Below are 25,597 nucleotides of genomic sequence, written 5' to 3'. Positions count from 1 at the left end.
TGACTGGTGATCACGTAATGCGCGCAATGACAGTTGGGTGATTATCGCTCTCCACTTCCTGTGAAGTGATGTATCGATGTTCCCTGATTCCCTATGCCGTGCGCAGTGCCCTTCGAACTGAACATGTTCGCTCCCTTCGGATTGGAATCTCACTTAAGATGGCAGAATACCCTGTAAAGTCCACTTCGCAGTCCACTTATGGTCGAATGGAACGCACCTATAGACTTGTAAATGTTTAATGTTCATTTAACTTTGAACAAAATGTTGCCAGTTAAAAACATAAATTTAAATCTACAGTAAGTTACCGGCAAACCAGCTGCAATTTCTACGGATTTTTTTACAGTGATAATTATTTATTATCATATACAGTAAATTAAAGCTACATTCACTCATAAGGTGTGCCTTAATCTTTTGGTTTGTTTATGTATTGCAGAAACTCAATTTAAGCCAAGAATGTTTGCATTTAATATACCATAAGAGCAGAGACAACTATGTGAATCATGGGCGTAGATTTAGGGTGGGACGCTAGGGACATGTCCTTACCAATATTCAGGGAAGACTGAATTGTCCCTAGCAATAATTTCGACCAAACAATTAATCTGTATTTATATATAACCACTGATGTCCGTCTTATTCTTGTTTTTTTCTATTTTTTACTTATTATATTTTTTTCAGGAATCATTTAAATGAGTTTAGAAATCTTTTGCAATCCCGTTCTGTAAAAATAGCGCTCTATGTGGTACACAAACGGTTAACAGCTTTCGTTCTCTACAATGCCCGCCCCCGTAACTCACATCGCTAATATGATTGGCTTTGCATTTCTTTAGTCCCGCCTCTCTAACTCATATTGCTAATATGATTGGATTAGCATTTCTTTAGTCCCGCCTCTCTAACTCACTTTATGAAGGCTTGTCTTTACTCGCTACGTGTGATAGGATGGTTTCACTTTGTACAACGCGTCAAAGTTCACTCAACAAGACGCGCGTGATTATTCGGGCTACAGGTAAGTGAGGAAGAAAGTATTATTATACCCACTGTAACTGTTTCATGCACAAAAAAAGTTGTGTCACATAATGATTCAAGGACAGTGTTTTCACCAATACACGCCAATACCATGTTAACCTTGCAAACTTGTGTCAACCTTTTATAGGGTGGCAAGGTTATTTAGGGGGTCCCTAATCCATGAAAGAAAATAACCCCAACATGGTAAAAACATGAATTCATGTCATGATTGCTGAATACTTTACATTACTGCACTGTGGTCATACTTGCACAGATGTAGACATAATGTAAGGTTGGATTTTGTCTGTTAATGAAAAGAAGATATAATATGAACTACAGAAACGTTAATAAACGTTGTTCAGGAAACAGCATGATATACATACCTCCTTCAACACTGGTATTTTTTTTTGGCAAAATTAAATTAAGAATTAAATATTAATTGCATACTTCAATGTTATAAGGTAAATATGGATTCATATATGTTACAAAGTGGTTTTCTTTTTTTACAAAGACTTAAACAGTTACTGTTTATTAGAACATAACGAATTGTTTATTATAGTACATTCAATTTGGGATGGCACCAGGGGTGGCAAGTCAGATGTCACTGAGTAAAGTGCATACTAAGTTGTCTGTTATTTATGTCAAGTAAATGGTGATAAACAGTTTTTGCAATGCAACCATTTTATTTATGTCCCCACCAATGCCAGGATCAAACCTACGCCCTTGATGTGAATCATTTTCCTATTTCTTAATTGTTGAGTAAAGTCCAACTTGCCAAATACATAATGTTATAATGAGGTTTGTTATACAATCTCAAAAAGATTTCTCAAACATTTCACTGTATAACATCTTCTGATTGGTTGGTTACATGTAGATAATGTGTTTATAAAGGACACATCTCACTGCTGTTTGAATATCATACCTGCTTCAGAGGACTCACTGAGGTGATTTACTGCAAAGCCATCCAAGGTAGAATTTACATTTAATTATTTTAGAGAAACTTTGATGAATTCAATTTATACTGGAGGAATGCCTTAATACATAATTTAATATGTGATTTATTATATTACAGGTTAACAAGAATCATGAAATCTTTCTTCATTGTTGCCTGTGTCATCGCACTCTACTGTGTTGCGCTGGTGAGTAACTATTAGTTATGTTGGTGTATGTCATTTGACATACAATAATAAATAAACCTGACTAAATGTTAATGTTAAGTATGTCATATTTCCCTAAGATGAATGTAAATAGTAAAAATTAAATATTTTTTTTAACAGGCAGATGATGAGCAACACAGAGAGAAGCGAAGCAATTCCTTAGAGGTCAGTTTGAATATGAAACCGCTCAAGTTCTTTTAAAAGTTTTTCTTTAACTTATTTATTAATTTTACCGAAATAATCCAAATGGTAAATAGTCAAAGCAGTGCAAAATGTTTGCACAACATTAATATACAGTCATTATAGAGATATACATTTTGTATATGTGTGCTAAAGTGAATTAGTATATAAAGTGAATATATATATATATATATATATATATATATATATATATATATATATATATATATATATATACACACACACACACACATGTGTATGCTTTTGTTTTGAATGTATGTGTTATACTTGACTATGATTCTCTTGGTATTTCTACAGAATTACTACAGACCATACCAATATCCACGTCCCCCTCCATATCCATATCCGTCTCCTTACGCACCAGCACCAGCACCTGTGAACCGGCCACCCCAGAACAATCCCCTCCTCAACATCTTGCAATTACTGCTAGCACAACTGGCAGCCGGCACAGCCCCAGCACCAGCACCAGCACCTGCCCCCGCTCCTGCCCCTGCTCCTGCTCCTGCACCAGCTCCTGCACCTGCCCCGGCTCCTGCCCCAGCACCTGCTCCTGCCCCAGCACCTGCTCCGGCTCCTGCACCTGCCCCGGCTCCTGCTCCAGGCACTTAAGGGAGATGAGTCACCAGTTAAAGTGGAGGATGTGTCTATGAATCCATATTATAATGTGTGACGTGATACTCCTGTTCCTGGTGTCTAACAAAATAAACCTTGCATCATTAAATTAAATGTTTGTGTTCCTGTGATGCTTTCTCTGAGTGTTTAGCAGCAAAATAAAAATTTTTGAGTAGAGTGAATACAGGTTCAGTGAGATACTTTCTGATATTTTATCATTGGTGTTTTATCAAATGTGTTTGTTATAAGACTATTATGTTTACATACAAATTAATATGCATACGCCTGTTTATATATTAATAACACTTAACATAATGTGTGTGTGCTTTATTTATATATTTATTAAAGGATAATTCCGGTGTTTGGCACTTTGGGTCTCGTTTCTGGTTTGTTTTGGATGGGCTACGGTGATGGACGCGGGGGTTTTGACGGTGGGTCGTGTCTTGAGTTTTTGACTCGTTTGGAGGCGTCTCTTGACTGCTTCGGAATGGAAGTCAATGGCCATGCACAAACATGTCATTAAAACAACACTTAACGTTCAATTTCAAAACTGTGCTGCTCACCGAGTGGTTCGTGGTGTTCGTTGATGATTAAAAACAAGTTGTGTAGCGAAATACAGTTTCTGTCGTGTTTTATTTGGCATTTTGTAAAATTCCATTGACTTCCCTTGGAAGACGCATTGCTCGCTGATATATCACTCCGCCGCCGGGAAACAGAAAAGGGTCTGTTTACTTTCAGAAGAAATTTTTCCCATATTTGTAGGGCTGACATTCGATTCGTGGGTTGACATTCGATTTTCAGTTTTGAGATTTATATATATATTATATATATATATATATAAAAAAATATTTTACAGCGTTAATGCAGAGCTTTTGCCAAGCAGGAAGTGCGCTTCACGCTCCCGCTCTATAGGTGGCGCAGAGAGACCAACATCCATAGCCAACAACAGCACTAGTGGAAGAGATCACCTCAAACGGAAAGCACGCTTCCTGCTTTCTTTGGCATTCACGCTAATAGTGTTGTAAATAACGTTCAGTTTCTTGCAAAAACTGATTGATTTGCTTCACAAGACGTCAATATGTCACACGGAGTTATGGGGGATTACTGTTGTATTGGATATATATGCTTTAGCTCTTAAAGTGTGCGGATCTGTTGACTTGCATGACGGAGCACTGGGGTTTCTGCAAAATATCTTCTTTATTGTTTTGCTGATGAAAAAACATATTGGATGGTGTAAGTGTTTTAAATAAACTTGATTTTGAAAGTATGCTACAGTTTTATTACAGTTTGTTGGACTACCTTCATTCATGCTTCAGACTCAAATATAGAGCGGAAGTATATACGCGGTTGTGAGGTATCTGAAAAAATAGTTCCACTATAGCAAATAACACGGATTGAAATCATACATTGCGCCAATATATTTGTTTTTAATCATCAACGAACACCACGAACCCCTCGGTGAGTAGTACAGTTTTGAAAATGAACGTTAAGTGTTGTTTTAATGACATTTTGTGCATGGCCATTGACTTGTCAAGAGAGGCTTCTAAATGAGTCGAAAAGTCAAGACTCGACCCATTGTCAAAATTTCTGTGTCCATCACTGTAGTTCATCCAAAACAAACCAGAAATGAGACTCAAAGTGTTAAATACCGGAATTATCCTTTAAGTATGTAAACATAGAAATTTTAAAACAAACAGGAAGAAGACATAGGCCAAGATATAAGGTAAAAAGAAAAATTATGAAATATTTAATAAATGCTGATATTATTGCTTTTTCAGTATAATTCCTCAAATTTGTGATCTTTCTAAATAAATTATAAATGTAACATGATGAAAACGCTATAAAAACACAGAGGAAACAGACTTCGACAGAACACGGACATCACCTCTAATTATTTTCTATTCTAATTATTTAAAGATTTTCAGATGATTTCATCACTCCAGTCTGTCCGTTTAAGAGCTTATTGCAACCATAAACACCTACGTTTATCTTCAAATGGTGTCTTTGATGACGGTATACTATAAAAATGAAGGTCATCTTTTTTTGGCATTCCTATTCTGACACAGCACATCAAGACCTTTTCTAGTAAGCTAAATTGTTCATTTCACTCGTGTGTAATTCATTTCCACTGTTTTTCTGCCACCACATTGCGCGCAGCATGCAGTGACGTAACTGTGATGTCTACTCGCAAAAGGTCTATAGTGGCTTTTGCGTCTGAGCTCTTCATTTATTAACCATATTAAAAGATAACAAAGATTAATCATATTTAATGAAAAAATGGCTGAACATATCTGTAGAGGTTAAAAAATTCATTCCTTTGAAATACAACTAATAGACTTGATAAAAAGAAACTAAAATAATAGGAAAAAGGAACTTTGCAGGTATTTATCTTAGAATATAATTAATGAATAATGATGAAATGGTTTGAAGAAAAAAAAAACATATGAGCTGAAACAGCAAAAGTCAGATGAATTAAAAGTGTTGAATTTCATAATAAAGATATTTATTATTGTCATAGACAGAAAATCCCAGTTACATCCACTCATAAGGTGTGCCTTAATCCTTTGTTTTGTTTATGTATTGCAGAAACTTTAAGCCAAGAATGTTTGCATTTAATATACCATAAGAGCAGAGACAACCGTGTGAATCATTTTCCTATTTCTCAATTGTTGCGTAAAGTCCAACTTGCCAAATACAGAGTGATAATGAGGTTTGTGATACAATCTCAAAAGATTTCTCAAACTTCTCACTGTATAGCATCTTCTGATTGGTTAGTTGTATGCTGATAATGTGTTTATAAAGGACACATCTCACTGCTGTTTGAATATCATACCTGCTTCAGAGGACTCGTTGAGGTGATTTACTGCAAAGCCATCCAAGGTAGAATTTACATTTATTTATTTTTGGAGAAACTTTGATGAATTCAATTTATATTGGAGAAATGCTTTAATATATTATTTAATATTTGATCTCACAGGTTATCAAGAATCATGAAATCTTTCTTTATTGTTGCCTGTGCCATCGGACTCTGTTGTGTTGCGCTGGTGAGTAACCGTCTCTTCATTTCTGATATTCAACTATTAGTTATGTTGGTGTTTGTCATTTAACAGGACGATAATAAATAAATCCTGACTAAATGTTAATGTTAATTATGTCATAGTTCCCAAACATGAATGTAAATAATGAAATTAACAATATTTTTTAACAGGCAGATGATGAGCAACACAGAGAGAAGCGAAGCAGTTCCTTTGAAGTCAGTTTGAAGTTTTTTAATTTTTTTTTATTAATTAATCCAAATGATACATATTTAAAGTAGTGCAAAATATTTGCACAACATTCATACACAGTCATTAAAGAGGTATTTTTGAAAATGAACATGTGCATACTTTTGTGTTGAAAAAAAGTTTATGTATTATACTTATATGTTACTACAGAACTATGGAGGATACTACAGACCATTCCAATATCAGCGTCCCTATCCTTATCCATATCCATATCCATATCTGTCTCCTTACGCACCAGCACCTGCACCTGCACCAGCACCATTGTTCCCTCCACCCCAGAACAACAATCCCCTCCTCAGCATATTGCCATTACTTCTAGCACAAGCATTAGGCGCCACAGCCCCAGCACCTGCCCCCGCTCCTGCTCCTGCTCCTGCTCCTGCCCCTGCTCCTGCACCTGCACCTGCTCCAGCCCCTGGAGGGAGATGAGTCACCAGCTAAAGTGTTAGTTTTATTGTATTGTAATGTGTGACTTGATACTCCTGTTCCTGGCATCTAACAAAATAAACCTTACATCATTTAATGAAATATTTGTGTCTAATGCTTTCTCTGAGTGTTTAGCAGCAGCAAAATAAAAAATGTTTACAGTAAGAATGGTGAATAAAGGTACAGGGATACTTTCTGATATTTTATTGTTGTTGTTTTTTTACTTAATATTCCAAAGATGAAAATAATGCTGAGTTTTAATACTGAAAGCAATAACCTACACATAATATATATATCACTGATTCTTGAGAGTTGGGACAAAACATGTCCCATTTAAAAAAGTCTAATTTATAGCAAAAATTAAGAAATTCATCATGATTGACATAATTACAAAGTTAAATCTAAAGGAATTGTATATACATATCTGATTTTTAGAATAAACTTTTTTATTTTTGGGGGGATTTTTTTTTAAATGTGTGGTCTGTGGTTAGAAGGTCCATGTTATTGCACTTGTCCTCAGCAAGGGGTCACAATATTAATCATCAAAAAAACTTAAAAAAAGCTCTACAATTGTGAAAACATATATATACAATAAAAAATAAGGGGTATAAATATAAAAAACAATGCATGAAGTGAACATCAAACAATATTTTCCATAAAAATCTACCTATTAAAGTTGTGTCCTCAGTTTCTGTCAACTCCGTCAGATTGTTTTTATAAAGCTATTTAAATCAGGAAATTCAGGTCAGCTATATCCTTGAGGACCCCTTTTCATCTCCCTGCCTGTGGTGAATGCAGCACTACCACACATTCTCTGTTATGTTTACATTTTTTATATATTTTAGAGAAACAATGTCAATATTCCTATGGTCACAGCTGCACCATGTCAACACCATCTTTTTTTAAACCATAGTGGATTGAATTTAAGCATTTTAGTGAGGTTATTGGGACAGCTACCAACTGAGGAAAAAGTACCTAGCTGCAGTGTACAATAAATGTTTTGGAGGAAAAATACATGCCCTTATGTCAACTCCGTCAGACGTCAACTCCGTCAGGTTCTATGTCTGACGGAGTTGACCTGTAAGCTGATGGAGTTGACAAATCCCCCAATAACCTCTTAATGTGCGATTATAATATTATTTGTGAATATAGTAAAGGATTAAACCATTATTTCAGGGTTTTATTAACACATAAATGCACATATAGCATGAATTACATTATTTAACCATACGAACCTGACTTGTAAAGAATGGGCAGGCAGTGGTCTGCTTGTTATTGTGTAACATGGCACATATTCAACAAGGTACTGGAAACATTCCTCAGAGATTTTGGTCCATATTGACATGATAACATCAAGCAGTTGTTGCAGATTTGTCAGCTGCACATCCAGGGCACAAAGCTCATGTTCCACCACATCCCAAAGATGCTTCATTGGGTTGAGATCTGGTGACTGTGGGGGCCATTTGAGTACAGTGAACTCATTGTCATGTTTAAGAAACCAGTCTGAGATGATTTGCGCTTTATGACATGGCACGTTATCCTGCTGGAAGTAGCCATGAGAGGATGGGTACACTGTGGTCATAAAGGGATGAACATGGTCAGAAACAATACACGATGCTCAAGTGGTACTAATGGGCCCAAAGTGTGCCAAGAAAATATCCCCCACACCATTATACCACCACCAGCAGCCTGAACCGTTGATACAAGGCAGGATGGATTCATGCTTTCATGTTGTTGACGCCAAATTCTGACTCTACCATCTGAATGTTGCAGCAGAAATCAAGACTCATCAGACCAGGCAACGTTTTTCCAATCTTCTATTGTCCAATTTTGGTGAGCTTGTGTGAGTTTTAGCCTTAGTTTCCTGTTCTTAGCTGTCAGGAGTGGCACCCAGTGTTGTCTTCTGCTGCTGCAGCCCATTCGCCTCAAGGTTCAGCGTGTTGTGCGTTCAGAGATGCTCGCTCTTCTGCATACCTCGGTTGTAGCAAGTGGTTATTTGAGTTACTTTTTCCTTTCTATCAGCTCGAACCAGGCTGGGCATTCTTTTCTGACCTTTGGCATCAACAAGGCATTTGCACCCACAAAACTGCCACTCACTAGCCTGGGTGCCAGCCGATCTTAGCCCCGCCCACCACAATTTGAAAAAAACGGGGAAGATCGGTCTGGGGATTCACCGTTGAGGAGCTACTATGCGAATACCAAAACCGGACGAAGAATCAAATTGTGAGGGCGGGCTTTATACGATGATGGACAGATGATCAACAGTAACGTATCAACCACGTCACCAAAGAGCGCGTGTGTTCAATCTGTTTACAATGAAATGGCTGCCGCTGGTGAATTCAGATGTGTGGATTCTGACATTGAGTCTGTTCTAAAAGATATCAACAGAGCATTGATTTAAAAAGAGGAACAGAGAAACGCGAGCAGGGCATTTGTTGATGTTTTCGCCGTCCTTCCTATGGAGGACAAAGTTAAAGAAGCAACTGAAATGGGTATCATGGCGATGCAACTCGGCGTGCACGACGAGATGGATATAATTAGCGGTCGTTGCCAGCTTCTTTTCGTAAGCCTGGAATCGTGACTGCTGAATAAGTGGAGGGACATGCTAGGCTCCGATATTTTTCAAGCCAACGTAATGGGTAGCTATCGTCGTGGATGAAGTTCACCTAACGTACAAATGGTAAGAGATAGTAAATACTTAATGTTGTGATATAAATGAAATGTTGTAAACATAGTAGGTGTTGATGTACCTTCCCTAACTCAGACTTAGTATAATTACAATGATGTTAGTATCATTGTAGCGAAATTACTAGCAGTTCGGTCAGGCTGCTAAAGACGCCATTTCAACATAAGTCACACACTCCGTTGCGCTGATTGGTCGTATGTCTATCCAATTGAGTGCAGAGGCATTTTTCGGTTGAGACACGCCTCATAATTTTAGCTCAATGGAGCGGTATCAGACTCAAATTCTGACTAGAATTGAGTATGACAACGTCAGGCTAGCCACTCACTGGATATTTTCTCTTTTTTGGACCATTCTCTGTAAACCCTAGAGATGGTTGTGTGTGAAATTCCCAGTAGATCAGCAGTTTCTGAAATACTCAGACCAGCCCGTCTGGCACCAACAACCATGCCACATTCAAAGTCACTTAAATTACCATTCTTCCCCATTCTGACGCTCGGTTTGAACTGCAGCAGATCGTCTTGACCATGTCTACATGCCTAAATGCATTGAGTTGCTGCCATGTGATTGGCTAATTAGAAATTTGCATTAACGCGCAGTTGGACAGGTGTACCTAATAAAGTGGCCGGTGACTTGTGTGCATATATATATGTATATATATGATGCAGGGAAATCATACATCCAACACACCCAAACACACACATGTGAAATGAAAACAGAGGCGGAGGAGGGCCCCTGGTTTCCCTTATTGTTCTTTTTTTGATAGTAGGAAACGGTGTATGTGCAATATCTTTATTATAGTTTGCTTTACAGTAAGTTCAAAACTCTAATAACAATGAGTAGTTTTAGTAGTAGTGTTTGAAGAGCACATCTGTTCAATAATCAGCAATGCACACACATTTTTTTGTCAACACCATCAGTTTTTTGTCAACACCGTCAGATCTTCCAACAACGTTGGATGTATTTTTTTGTTAATCTTTTGGGGAAAAATATATTTTTTCTTCAGTTTATGTTGTTTTTGTAATAAAGGACCATCTGATCTACCATCTCTTATGTTTTATTTATTTAAGGAAATTGTTTTTACAATATTGAAGTTAAAATTAATGTTTGAAAATGCTTATATTTAGAAATCTGAGTTTTAAGAATAGTGTGGAATCACAACCTAAGTTTATATATAGTATTTTTTTTACATATCAGAGTAACTAAACACTTTTACAATATACTTGAGAACATTAGATTCAGGTTGGATTGAAAGAATTCCAATTTTATACTTTTTAGTGTGTCTGATGGAGTTGACACAAATCCAGTTCTGAAGGGAAACATGTTTATTTTTTTAAAATGTGTTTTTATTTAGAACCTGTTCCTTTACATGGTTAAATAGCTAAGACCTTTCTCTGCAGAAACATATAACTTTAATTGATATAGTGTGTATTTTAAAAAACAGTTTTTTAAAACCTGTTTTGTCCCGACTCTCAAGAATCAGTGATATATTTCATTTTAAGAGACCCACTTTATCAGTTTACCTTTTTGAATGATAAACCTCAATCCCAATAACATAAATATTTAAAGAGTTTCGTTGCAAAACGAGATAAATCCATTTTTTTTTATTTTTGTCAAAACATTTTTATTATTATGTTATCATGTTATTATTTTGTTTTATGTTGCTACTTAGCTGTATTTTTTAAGTTATGAAGGTTTAAATCAAAACAAACCAACTGCAGTTGAATTGAAATTAATTGGAATGCACAACCAAAAAACGCGATTTCTGAACAATTAAAAAAAATGGTGGTTATCTCGTTTTGCAAAGAAACTCTTCATTTGTAGTTATATAACAGCGTTGCTTATTTTGAAAACATTATATATATTAAAATACACAACTAGCTAAAAGATACATTAACTAGACTGACCTCTTTGTAGCCAAGCAAAAAAACTGACAACTTTGTGGGCCAAAATGTCAGAAATGAGTTATAGTCAGCTGTAAGTAATCTTATAATTAGAAGCAAAAGTGAAATGCAGTGCATATATTGGTAACACTTTATTATAATGTTCATTAGTTAACATTAGTTAATGTATTAACTAACATGAACAAACCACGAGCAATACATTTGTTACAGTATTTATTAATGTTTGTTAATGTTAGTTAATAGATAAAGCTGTTCATTGTTTGTTCATGTTAGTTCACAGTGCATTAACTAACGTTAACCAAATTTTAATAACGTATTAGTAATTGTTGAAATTAACATTAATAAAGATTAATAAATGCTGTATAAGTGCAGTTCATCATTAGTTCATGTTAACTAATGTAGTTAACTAATGTTAACTAATGAACATTATAATAAAGTGTTACCCATATATTTTTCATAATCAAAATCAAAGTGAGGTTCATTGTCATTTTCTTGGTGCAACATTACATTGCTGGATGGTGCACTTGACCAATCGGATTCAAGTATCTTAGATCGTCTTATAATTATTGGTCATTACAAGAAAACCAGACAACCCAGGTAGTGTGAAAAATTTAAACAAAGAAGCGATTACATATTATATAAAGAACAAATGTGTACCATTAACCAGATATGCAGTGATGAAAAAACATAATATTTATTGGTATTGATAACTGATGAATGAATGATTGTCACGGCAGTCCGTGACATGTTTTGTGTGTTGCACTTATCCGTTTCACCTGGACTCTCATTGACTCATTACGCCAACACACCACACCTGTCATATGTTTAATTGTCTTTGTATTTATATGCCTTTGTTCTGTCAGCCTGTGCCGGATTATTGTCATTGCTACCCTGTCTGTTTCCTGTGTTGATGTTCCTGTGTTCCTCATGTCAGCCCTCGTGTTTTTATTATTAAATGTTATTTATTTAGAACTTTGCGTTTGCGTCCTGTCACTCCTACCCAGTCATGACAATGATTGCCACAATGCTTCTTCATTTCCACTGCTTTAAAATTCAAAACATTTCTACTTAAATTAATCATATACAGTAATATTCTCTTATTATTATTTATTTTTATCATATCATCATGCCTAAAATTATCAATCCTCAGATGATAACTTTATCATAATAAGAACCATTAAAAATATTTATCTTTAAAAAAACATCTGTCCTAGCATACGGTATAAAAGAGGTAAACTAAAATATATACCTTTAAGGTTTCCTAAGCTTTGCCATACATTTTAATATATTTATAAAAATGTTTTTATAAAATGAGGTCAAAATCAAATCAGGTCATAATCAAGAGAATTTTCATTCTTAAAAAAATGCTATATTCCAGTCTCACAAGCAGGGCCGCCTTAACCTAATGTGAGGCCCCGGGGCTAAGAGGTTTTGTAGGCCCCCCTTCCCCGCGATTTATAGTCACATTTTTTTTTTAAAGTGTAATATCTAGGTAATCTACATCACAAAATGCATTAGTTTCTTTCGAGACATACAACAGTGAGTTTTCCCTCTTTGAGCCAGAAAACACCATAATATTGTTATTAACATATCACTGAGCCCACTTGAGCATAAACACAAGACACTTTATTTAACAACCACACACAGCAACATGTGGTGATAATAAAACCAAAATGTGTAAGTATATATGTCTATAAGCTTTATATTTATATAGTTTTTGGAATATACAAATTTGCAGAAAATTGCCACTCATAACTAAATGCTCACCACAGTTTTAAAAATATAATAAGTTAAAGTTAGTTTTAAAGTGAAAATGCATTAATGATAACAAAAGATAAGTCTTTATAGACAGAATCTTGTTAAATGCATTAATGATAACAAAAGATAAGTCTTTATAGACAGAATCTTGTTTTTTAATCAGTTATTTATTTTGTAGGCTATTGAAGATATAGTATGCATTGTATTTAGTATTTATGCATACATAAGCATGTTAAACGACCAAGTATAAATATGCACAAGACAGACAGGGAACATACCTGTATATAAGATCTTTAGATAATGAGATTATAAATATGAATGGTGCTATCAGGGGATGATCATTTGAGATAGTCTTGTCGCCCTTTACTTTCTTAGACTTGCCCCTTTACCGTTGCGTCTCTTTCTCGTCTTTCTAAACCAACAGATGTGTGTACTGTGAGCTAACGTCGCGTCAAACTACATCGCTCCAGCTGCGCACGCGTCACTGATATAAACGCGAGTAAACTTAAACTTTATAACAACTAACAGCATTATGTGCGCGAACTCCTTTCTTAATTTAGCGGCACAGTTTCTTGTGCACGTTTGGAGAGACTTCTGCATGCCGAAGACTCAAACAGCTGCGCGAGCACAGAGAGCGAACGAGCGAGCGCGCGCACGAAAGAGAGAGAGAGACTAACGTGCAGGAATGTCAAGTTGACAACGCGCACTTAATTACATTACAATTAGAGTGATTGACAGAAAACCTGACAAGTTACTAAACAATATGACATTTTCAGCTCATCATGAACGCAAACTTGGGAGGCCCTTGAACTTGGGAGGCCCCTGGGCTTCAGCCCAGGTAAGCCGTGCATTAAGGCGGCCTTGCTCACAAGGTTTCGTATAGTCACGTAATTTCTTGATTCTTTTTTTGTGATATTATCACGAATTTCCGTGTTATTTCGTGATCGTATAACAAATTCCTGTTTTTGTGTGATTATCACGTATTTGTTACTCAACTGCTTTTTCCTATTTTCAAACCATTGTCGTATGTTTAGGGTTAGATTTGGTGCTTGCATTAGAATGTCACTTTATATATTTCTTATACTTTTTTTTTCTGATTTATTTTTTTATATGTCGGCTGGCGTTTATGCAAGGTATTTTTGGACTTTTAAAAATTAATTAATTAAATAATAAAATAAAAAATAAAACATTAAATTAAATTATTAAATATGTTTAAATTAAAAAATTAAATTAAAATATGTCCCAAATTTGAAAATTAAATGCTAAAATAAAAATTAAAACTTTAAATAAATTATTTTATTTTCAAAGTGATGAAGCATCATTCCGGCCAAATTGAAAAATAAAATTTAATTGCTGATTTGACATTTAATTTTCCATATAATCTTGAGTCAAGACCCAATATTAAAATAAAAAGGCAAGCTTGAAAAGGAATCTGTAAATACATTTTTAAAAGGCTTTGTATTCATGCCCAAGCAATAATAGGGACAAAATAAAATGTAAAGTTCAGTTTTAATTTTATGTTCTCTTTTATTTCATTGTTTTCATTTTCATTTTCATTTTCAACTTGTATGCAAATTCAATGTTAATCAGTGGGTTGGGTTTACTTGCTAAAAAAAAGGGATTGGCTGAAGCAGTGTTGCCAACTCAGCGACTGTGTTGCCAAACTAAGCGACTTTATTGCTACATCTAGCGACTTTCAGACCCATCTAGACAAACTTAGCAACTGTTTGGATGAATCTTAGCTTCACATCTGTACAGATAGGCTACTGTGTCGCTTGTAATTCATTCATTTAGAGTGCCTTTATTAGACTTGATATAAAGACACTCAAATACTGAACTGTAAAAATATATTAAGGTGTGCCTTAATCTTTTGTTTTGTTTATGTATTGCAGAAACTCAATTTAAGCCAAAAAGGTTTATATTTAATATACTATAAGAGTAGAGACAGACAACTAAGTGAATCATTTTCCTAATTGTTGAGTAAAGTCCAACTTGCCAAATACAGAGTGAAAAAGAGGTTTGTGATACAATCTCAAAAAGATTTCTCAAACATCTCACTGTATAACATCTTCTGATTGGTTATTTGTATGCTGATAATGTGTTTATAAAGGACACATCTCACTGCTGTTTGAATATCATACCTGCTTCAGAGGATTCACTGAAGTGATTTACTGCAAAGCCATCCAAGGTAGAATTTATATTTAATTATTTTAGAGAAACTTTGAAGAATTCAATTTACACTGGAGGAATGCTTTAACACATTATTTAATATTTGATCTCACAGGTTATCAAGAATCATGAAATCTTTCTTCATTGTTGCCTGTGTCATTGGACTCTGCTGTGTTGCGCTGGTGAGTAACCGTCTCTTCATTTCTGATATTCACTATTAGTTATGTTGGTGTTTGTCATTTGACATTCAATAATAAATAAATCCTGACTAAATTTTAATTATGTCACATTTTCCTAACATGAATGTAAATAATGAAATGAAATAATACTTTTTTAACAGGCAGATGATGAGCAACACAGAGAGAAGCAGAGCAATTCCTTAGAGGTCAGTTTGCAGTTTTGTGCTCCTGCCCCAGCACCTGCCCCCGCTCCTGCCCCTGATCATACCCAAGCTCCTTGCGCTGCTCCTGCTCCTGCTCCAGCTCCTTATCCAAGTCCAGGCGGTTAGGGAGATGAGTCACCATTTATTATATTTAGTTGGACACATTTTTTTGGATTGTAATGTGTGATACTTGTTTTTGGTGTCTAACAAAATAAACCTTACATCATTTAATGAAATATCTGTGTGGTGCTTCTTCTGAGTGTGTAGCAACAAATAAATATATTTTTTAAATTGTATGAATACAGATACAGTGAGTTGTCGTTGTCGTTATATCAAATGCTCCAAAGATGAAAATAATGTTTTAATACTGGAAGCCAACGCTCCACAAAATAATAGATTACAAAAAACTTTAGTGGCACAATTAATTTGTTTTTACATTACAATTACAAATCTGAATATTATTTTGTACTTTTATGATGACTTAAAATTGGAAAGCTCATATAACATTGGAATGTTATGAATTTAACAAACTGAAAAAATACAGTCATATTAGCATCATTTATTTGTTTAAGCACAACAGTTTTTTTGTTTATTTTCAATGCATTATATAGTACAATACCCAAATAGCTGACAGTATAACTAGACTAACCCACACTTTTGTATCCAGGCAAAAACTAGACAACTTTGTGTGCAAAATGGCTGATATTAGGTGTAGTCAGTAAAGTCATTTAGTGGCTCATGTACTACAAGGTTAAATGCAGTATACATTCTTAGAAATAAAGGTACAAAAGTTGTCACTGGGACAGTACCCTTTCAAAAAGTTACACCTTTGTACCCAAAGAGTGCATATTAGTACTTCAAAGGTATGGCAGTTCAAACATACATATTTGTACCTAAATGGTACATATTAGGACCTTTTTTTAAAGGTTACTGCTTTGTACCTTTATTTTTGACAGTGTATACATTTTTTCATATTCAAAGTCTAAGTGAGATTTACTGTAATTTTATTGCTAAACCTGCAGTAAAATAAAAATGTCATGTATATTAGATAAAACAAAAGCAATATGTTAGAGCTACTTCAACAAATACAGGCTTTCATTTAAAAGTCTTAACACTGTGCTACCACATTTACACCTCCCCACTCATGCTCTATGTTTTGAGAATGCCTACTATAAATTAAGAATACAAAATAAGAATCAAGCAAATACATTTTGTGATATAGTGAAGTAAATTTTTTATTCTTTTTTCGTGATATTATCACAAATTTTCGAGTTTTTTTGTGAACGTATAACGAATTCTTGTTTTCGTGTGATTATCACGTATTGGTTACTCAACTGCTTTGTCCTATTTTCTTACCATTGTTGTTCGGTTTAGGGTTAGATTTACATAAAATTACATCCCTACCCAAACCCAACTCTAACCCTAATGCCAGGCAACATATAAAAAATCCGAAAAAATAGTAAATACCATTACATATAGTGACATTCTAATGCAAGCAACAAATCTGATCCTAAACCAAAGCTACAATGGTTTGAAAATAGAAAAAAGCAGTTGAGTAACCAATAAGTGATAATCACACAAAAAACAGGAATTTGTTGTACGTTTATGGAAAATGCGGAAATTAGTGATAATATCACGAAAAAATTATAAAAAAATTACCTGACTATTGAAATTTCGTAAACACAACTAACTCATAATTAACATTTTCTGAATTTTCTGAATTTGAAGTAGCTTCCTAACGTCAGATAATTTGATAGTTTCTTTATGATATTAAAATATGATTATTTTGTCAGTACTGGCAGCTGTCAACATCATCAGATTTTCTGTAATAAAGAGCTGACATTCAGACAGAATAAGATATGCGCCTGACATGTTTTCTTGTAAATGAGCATTTTCATCAGGCTGATATTTAGGTTCAGTAATTTCACTTTCATGGTCATGCAAAGTTATAAGTCAGTCATTAAAATAACATATTTTAGTGCTTGCAAAACCTCCACCAATAAAAATATCCACATCTCTGCACAAGACATAACAAACAATTACAAAATTACTCAAGATGCAACTAGAAACATCGCAAATGATGAATGTCAGATTCCAAAAAGTAAAAATAAAGAAACTAAACCACACATTTGGGGGGGGGGTGTATTTTAAAGGAATTTAAGACGAAATAATTTGATTAACATATAATGCATGACTAGAGGATTAGATATCATTTTTGATGGAGGTGGCGTTTAGTGGCTTTTGCATTTGAGGTCTTCATTAATAAACCTTATTAAAAGATACAAAAGATGAAGCACATTCAATAAAAAATTGGCAGAACATATCTAAAAAAGCTAATCCAAAAATCATGCAAATTCATTCATTTAAAGTACCTTTATTAAACTTGATATAAAGACACTCAAATGCTGAACTGTAAAAATATATTTGCATGCATTAAATTAGTTTGTTTATACAACTTATAAAATAAAGTTGACTTATTTCAACTATATTTTATAAGTTATAACAACTCATCTATAGTCAAAATAAATAATAGTAAGTTAAAACGACTTGTAAATCCGAGTTGATTAAACAAAAAAAATTAAGGCAGCAAAGAATTTTTTACAATACGGGAAAAAGGAACTAATGCAGGTATTAATGTAAGAATGTTACAAATGCATAACGAGAACAGAAATGGCAGAAGATAAAATGCCTTCATAAAAAAGAAACCTTCATAATAAAGATAATTATTTATTATCATACACAGAAAATCCCAGTCACATCTACTCATAAGGTGTGCCTTAATCTTTTGTCTTGTTTATTTATTGCAGAAACTCAATTTAAGCCAAAAAGGTTTATATTTAATATACTATGAGTAGAGACAACTAAGTGAATCATTTTCCTAATTGTTGAGTAAAGTCCAACTTGCCAAATACAGAGAGAAAAAGAGGTTTGTGATACAATCTCAAAAAGATTTCTCAAACATCTCACTGTATAACATCTTCTGATTGGTAAGTTGCATGTTGATAATGTGTTTATAAAGGACACATCTCACTGCTGTTTGCATATCATACCTGCTTCAGAGGACTCACTGAGGTGATTTATTGCAAAGCCATTCAAGGTAGAATTTACATTTAATTATTTTAGAGAAACTTTGATGAATTCAATTTACACTGGAGGAATGCTTTAACACATTATTTAATATTTGATCTCACAGGTTATCAAGAATCATGAAATCTTTCTTCATTGTTGCCTGTGTCATCGGACTCTGCTGTGTTGCGCTGGTGAGTAACCGTCTCTTCATTTCTGATATTCACTATTAGTTATGTTGGTGTTTGTCATTTGACATTCAATAATAAATAAATCCTGACTAAATTTTAAGTATGCCACATTTTCCTAACATAAAAGTAAATAATGAAATGAAATAATACTTTTTTAACAGGCAGATGATGAGCAACACAGAGAGAAGCAGAGCAATTCCTTAGAGGTCAGTTTGCAGTTTTGTGCTCCTGCCCCAGCACCTGCCCCTGCTCCTGCCCCAGCACCTGCCCCCGCTCCTTGCCCTGCCCCTGATCCTACCCAAGCTCCTTGCGCTGCTCCTGGTCCTGCTCCTGCTCCAGCTCCAGCTCCAGGCCCTTAGGGAGATGAGTCACCAATTATAATATTTAGTTGCATCCATTTTTTTGTAAACAGTACCCTTTCAAAAAGTTACACCTTTGTACCCAAAGAGTGCATATTAGTACTTCAAAGGTACATATTGGCAAGTCAAACATACCTGTACATATTAGGACCTTTTTTAACGGTTACTGCTTTGTACCTTTATTTTTGACAGTGAATAAATTTTTTCATATTCAAAGTCTAAGTGAGATTTACTGTAATTTTATTGCTAAACCTGCAGTAAAATAAAAATGTCATGTATATTAGATAAAAACAAAAACAATATGTTAGAGTTGCTTCAACAAATACAGCCTTTCATTTAAAAGTCTTAACACTGTGCTACCACATTCACACCTCCCCACTCATGTTGTATGTTTTGTGTAGGTCTACTATAAATTAAGAATAAAAAATAAGAATCAAGCAAATACATTTTGTGATAGTCACGTAAATTTTTTAATTTTTTCGTGATATTATCACGAATTTCCATGTTTTTTCGTGAACGTATAACGAATTCCTGTTTTCGTGTGATTATCACGTATTGGTTACTCAACTGCTTTGTCCTATTTTCTTACCAGTGTCGCTTCGGTTTAGGGTTAGATTAACATAAAATGACATCCCTACCCAAACCCAACTCTAACCCTAACGCCAAGCGACCTACAAAAAAATCAGAAAAAATAGTAAAAACCAATACATAAAGTGACATTCTAATGCAAACAACAAATCTGATCCTAAACCAAAGCGACAATGGTTTGAAAATAGATAAAAACAGTTGAGTAACCAATACGTGATAATCACACAAAATCAGGAATTTGTTGTACGTTCATGGAAAAACGCGGAAATTAGTGATAATACCACGAAAAAAATAATAAAAAATTACATGACTATATAATGAAATTTCGTAAACACAACTAACTCATAATTAACATTTTCTGAATTTTCTGAATTTGAAGTAGCTTCCTAACGTCAGATAATTTGATAGTTTCTTTATGATATTAAAATATGATTATTTTGTCAGTACTGGCAGCTGTCAACATCATCAGATTTTCTGTAATAAAGAGCTGACATTCAGACAGAATAAGATATGCGCCTGACATGTTTTCTTGTAAATTAGCATTTTTATCAGACTCATGTTTGAGGTCTTCATTTATTAACCTTATTAAAAGATACTAAAGAAGAAGCACATTCAATGAAAAAATGGCAAAACTGAAGAAGCTAATCCAAAAAAATAAAAAATAAATAAAATAAAAATCATGCTAATTCATTCATTTAAAGTACCTTTATTAAACTTGATATAAAGACACTCAAATACTGAACTGTAAAAATATCTTTGCATGCATTAAATTATTTTGTTTAATTAACTCAACAAGTCATTTCAGCTAACTATTATTAATCTTGATAAGAGATGAGTTGCTACAACTTATAAAATGAAGTTGACTTATTTCAACTATATTTTATAAGTTATAACAACTCATCTATAGTCAAGATATAAATAATAGTAAGTCAAAATGACTTGTAAATCCGAGTTGATTAAACAAAAAAAATTAAGGCAGCAAAGAATTGTTTACAATACGGGAAAAAGGAACTAATGCAGGTATTTATGTAAGAATGTTACAAATGCATAACGAGAACAGAAATGGCAGAAGATAAAATGCCTTCATAAAAAAGAAACCTTCATAATAAAGATAATTATTTCACATCTACTCATAAGGTGTGCCTTAATCTTTTGTCTTGTTTATGTATTGCAGAAACTCAATTTAAGCCAAAAAGGTTTATATTTAATATACTATAAGAGTAGAGACAACTAAGTGAATCATTTTCCTAATTGTTGAGTAAAGTCCAACTTGCCAAATACAGAGTGAAAAAGAGGTTTGTGATACAATCTCAAAAAAGATTTCTCAAACATCTCACTGTTTAACATCTTCTGATTGGTAAGTTGTATGCTGATAATGTGTTTATAAAGGACACATCTCACTGCTGTTTGCATATCTTACATGCTTCAGAGGACTCACTGAGGTGATTTACTGCAAAGCCATCCAAGGTAGAATTTACATTTAATTATTTTAGAGAAACTTTGATGAATTAAATTTATATTGGGGGAATGCTTTAACACATTATTTAATATTTGATCTCACAGGTTATCAAGAATCATGAAATCTTTCTTCATTGTTGCCTGTGTCATCGGACTCTGCTGTGTTGTGCTGGTGAGTAACCGTCTTTTCATTTATGATATTTAACTATTAGTTATGTTGGTGTTTGTCATTTGACATACAATAATAAATAAATTCTGAATAAATATTAATTATGTCATATTTTCCTAACATGAATGTAAATAATGAAATGAAATAATATTATTTTACCAGGCAGATGATGAGCAACACAGAGAGAAGCAGAGCAATTCCTTAGAGGTCAATTTGCAGTTTTGTGCTCCTGCCCCAGCACCTGCCCCTGCTCCTGCCCCCGCTCCTGTCCCTGCTCCTACCCAAGCTCCTTGCCCTGCTCCTGCTCCTGCTCCAGCTCCTTATGCAGCTCAAGGCCTTAAGGAGATGAGTCACCAATTATAATATTTAGTTGCACCCATTTTTCTGGATTGTAATGTGTGATACTTGTTCCTGGTGTTTAACAAAATAAACCTTACATCATTTAATGAAATATCTGTGGTGCTCTCTTTGAATGTGTAGCAGCAAAATAAATATGAAGAGTTTCGTTGCAAAACGAGATAACCATTTTTTTAATTGTTCAGAAATCATGTTTTTAGGTTGTGCATTCCAATTGGTGTGTTTTGATTTAAACCTTCATAATTTAAAAATACAGCTAAGTAGCACCATAAAACAAAATAATAACATTATAACATAATAATAAACATGTTTTGACAAAAATGTTAAAAATGGATTTATCTCGTTTTGCAACGAAACTCTTCATATATTTTTAAATAGTGTGAATACAGGAAATTGCGTGACTATTTCACGCACGGACCAGCGTGACGAGCATGAGCATGTCACGCTTTCTGTTTGTGTCACTGTCACTTATTGGTTACTCAACTTTTTTGTCCTATTTTCAAACCATTGTCGCTTCGGTTTAGGGTTAGATTTGGTGCTTGTGTTATATGTCACTTTAAGTATTTGTCACTTTAAGTATTGGTTTATAAAATAAAAAGATACAATACTTATTCTTTTATATTTTCTAAACTTTAACCAATTGTCACCTGACGTTGGGGTTAGAGTTTGTTTAGGTAAGGGTGTCATTTTATGTAAATCTGGCCCTGGACCGAAGCGACAATGGTAAGAAATTAAGACAAAAAAGTTGAGTAACCAATACGTGACAGTGACAAAAACAGAAAGCATGACATGCTCACGCTCAAACGCGGCAAAGCGTGACATTGTCACGCTGGTCCATGCGTGAAATAGTCACGCAATTTCGTGATACTGGGTTGGAATACAGATACAGTGAGTTGTCGTTGTTGTTATATCAAATGCTCCAAAGATGAAAATAATGTTTTAATACTGAAAGCAAATGCTCCACGAAATAATAGATAGAAAACCTTTAGTGGCACAATTCATTCGTTTTTACATTACAATTACAAATTTGAATATTATTTTGTACTTATGACTTAAAATTGGAAAGCTCATATAACATTGGAATGTTATGAATTTTACAAAATGAAAAAATACAGTCATATTAGCATCATTTATTTGTTAAAGCACAACAGTTTTCCTGTTTATTTTTAATGCATTATATAGTACAATACCCAAATAGCTGACAGTACAACTATAACAAAGTCTAATTGAGGTTTACAGTCATTTTATTGCTGAAACCTGCAGTAAAATAAAAATGTCATGTATATTAGATAAAAACAAAAGCAATATTTTACTATAAGTTACTTCAATAAATACAGCCTTTCATTTAATAGTCTTAACTGTTTAGGCCTAATATAAATTAAGAATACAGAATAAGAATCAAGCAAATAAAAAATGTTACCAAATCACTCACAATCACTGCTTTTTGTTTAAACTATATACATATACATATACATATGCATAGTAGGCCACCATGCAACCATTACATTTGTTTTTGCAATAGTATAGTGGCCATTTCTAATTATTTCTTAGTCTCTTTATTGGAAACAACCAGGTAATACAGGTAATGTGTATACCATATTAAATAACTTAATAAAATTGATTAAAGTTTCAAGTACAGTCTGGTCCCCTTCAACTTGAGCAAAGGAGCTCTCTACACCTAAATGAAATTAAATGAAATCCTAATTTCTATTTCTATTCTAATGACTTCCCATCCTCAATAAAGTTCATAATATGCTTTACTCAATACTGACTTTTGCCAGTACATTTTTGTGTACATATGTAGGGGAGAGCGGGGGGAAAGTACAATTTTCAGAAAAACTTAATTTTAAAGGTGGAATTATGTAAAAATGTAAAACGACTTCAGTATAATTTCTCTTTAAACATAAGTAGTGAATTGTTTCTTTCTACCCCACCTGCAGAGACGAAGGTAACACAACAAAACAAGATAGATTATTGTGTTACACTTGTTTGTATTAAGTGTGCATAACTATGACTTTGTTAATATGTAACTGCAAACATATTTTGTAATTTATCTTTGTAAAAAATAATGAATTACATTTTCATTTTAAATTTCAGTTTCATCAAATGTTTCAAAAGCAACCAACAGTACAAACGTAAATTGTTGAGAATAAACATTTTTAAACAGTTTGAACACTATGAAAATGAAATAAAATCAAATTAGAATAATATCAATTTCAACATATACAACAATATTAGCAGCGGGACAAAAGTAACAAGTGTTAATTTCGACCCGACAGGATCTTCTCACATTTAAACACAATTTACTTTTATTTTGAAAAACTCAGAGATGTCAAACTTCAAGATGTGTTACAGCACTAAATAACCTGTAGATTGATCAGTACTTTAACACATGTAACCAGAAACACAACGCGTTATAAAAACAAAATGACCACTTTAGGAATTTACTTATCATGGTTGAAAACAGCTCTCAGCTTTCGGCACAAACGGCACAGTTTGGAAATCACTGAAAAAAGGTAAAATTACACATTCACTTAGGTGTAACACCATCCGCCTAACACTTTAAATACTATGGCAAAAGACTTAAGACCAGTTAACAAACCTGAAATTAATCCCACTGTCTGTTGTTCAAAGACTAAGCCATATGCATCCATTTGTTTTTGAGTCTAACCAAACAGAGCCAAAAAGATAAGTAAATCCTTTGAAGCAACATGTCCATAAAGGAAGTCTGGTTTTCTTAGAACAGATTATAATTGCATAACCTGATAGTGAGATTTTGGGAATTTTAAGGATTAAAACGTGACTAAACATTGTAAAGTTCTTGAAGCTTAAGGTTTGTCTACATGATGAGTAAAATATGCATACGATTAAACTGTTTTTGATCAGTCCATCTGAATGCTTTAGCAGGACGGACATCTCACAGTTTTCTCAGAACATTATGAAGACTTAATGGATTACAAAACAGTAAGTCAATATTTTAAAAATACTTTAGATCTAAATGCTAATGCTTTTTAATCAGTTTTGTAGAAAATACAATTATTTATATTTTAATATAAACTTACTTATTTAAAAAAATCTTTACAATTATAATTATATTTCAAACAGAAAGTACAGTGCAGAAAAGCCAGCAAAGTTAGGCTTAGCTTCTATTTTTCAACTTGTTTACTCCTAGTTTTAAATGATACATTTTTATCATTACAGATATTTTAAAAGTTGCCTTTAAACCATTTTCTTCTTTAAACATTTGCAGTCAAACCAGTGTGTCATTAAAATACATTGTTGGTTAAATTACAGAATTGTCATGAATTATTAAGGAAGTCACTATGACCTCAGCCATAATGATCTGTTATTTACTGTTATTTAGGATTTCCTATGTAATTCTATTCTTTCCAAACTAAGGTAAAAATGTGCCATCCCAAAATGAACAGTTTCATGTTACTGACCACGCTTGGTCTACTAATCACCGGAACAGTAAGAGACTTTAGTTTATGTAATATCAAAACTATAACATTATGAATTCAACATAACATTAAATGTTTAAATGATTTACAGCTTTGCCATAATCATCATTGGGGCTCCTCTGGCAGTGATGAGGTACTATACTCTAATACGTTTAATTTTCTTATAAATCTTAATGTAAAACATAAAAATAAACATTTTGCACTAAAATGAAATCAACTCATTTACTTTGCATTTATTTTGCACTATAGAGGGTCTATCCGTACCCCTTTCCTGGATTGTCATATCAACCAAGGCCAGTTCCGACTCATCCTCTGTCCCCTCTGTGGCCACTAATCTTTGGGCTGCTGCCACGTCCTGCCCCAGCTCCAG

The 25,597-nt window shown here is 33.8% G+C and overlaps 2 long non-coding RNA genes across 2 annotated transcripts in view; one reads left to right on the top strand and one right to left on the bottom strand.

Annotated features, from left to right (window-relative positions):
- LOC129444278 (uncharacterized) overlaps positions 1-25,597 on the bottom strand; it is a 321,920-nt gene that overhangs the window by 160,495 nt on the left and 135,828 nt on the right. The window lies entirely within an intron of this gene.
- Positions 24,623-25,597, top strand: part of LOC129445285 (uncharacterized) — a 1,555-nt gene continuing 580 nt past the window's right edge. The window contains exons 1-4 of the long non-coding RNA XR_012360357.1: positions 24,623-24,730; positions 25,166-25,237; positions 25,319-25,360; positions 25,477-25,597. The exon at positions 25,477-25,597 is cut by the window's right edge and continues 580 nt beyond it. This is a non-coding gene — a long non-coding RNA (uncharacterized lncRNA). The remainder of the gene's footprint in view (positions 24,731-25,165; positions 25,238-25,318; positions 25,361-25,476) is intronic.

This window comes from Misgurnus anguillicaudatus, chromosome 3, assembly GCF_027580225.2.
Source record: "Misgurnus anguillicaudatus chromosome 3, ASM2758022v2, whole genome shotgun sequence".
Taxonomy (NCBI): Eukaryota; Metazoa; Chordata; class Actinopteri; order Cypriniformes; family Cobitidae; genus Misgurnus; species Misgurnus anguillicaudatus.
Note: the sequence above shows the minus strand (reverse complement) of the source record. Positions and strands in the feature narration are given on the sequence as shown.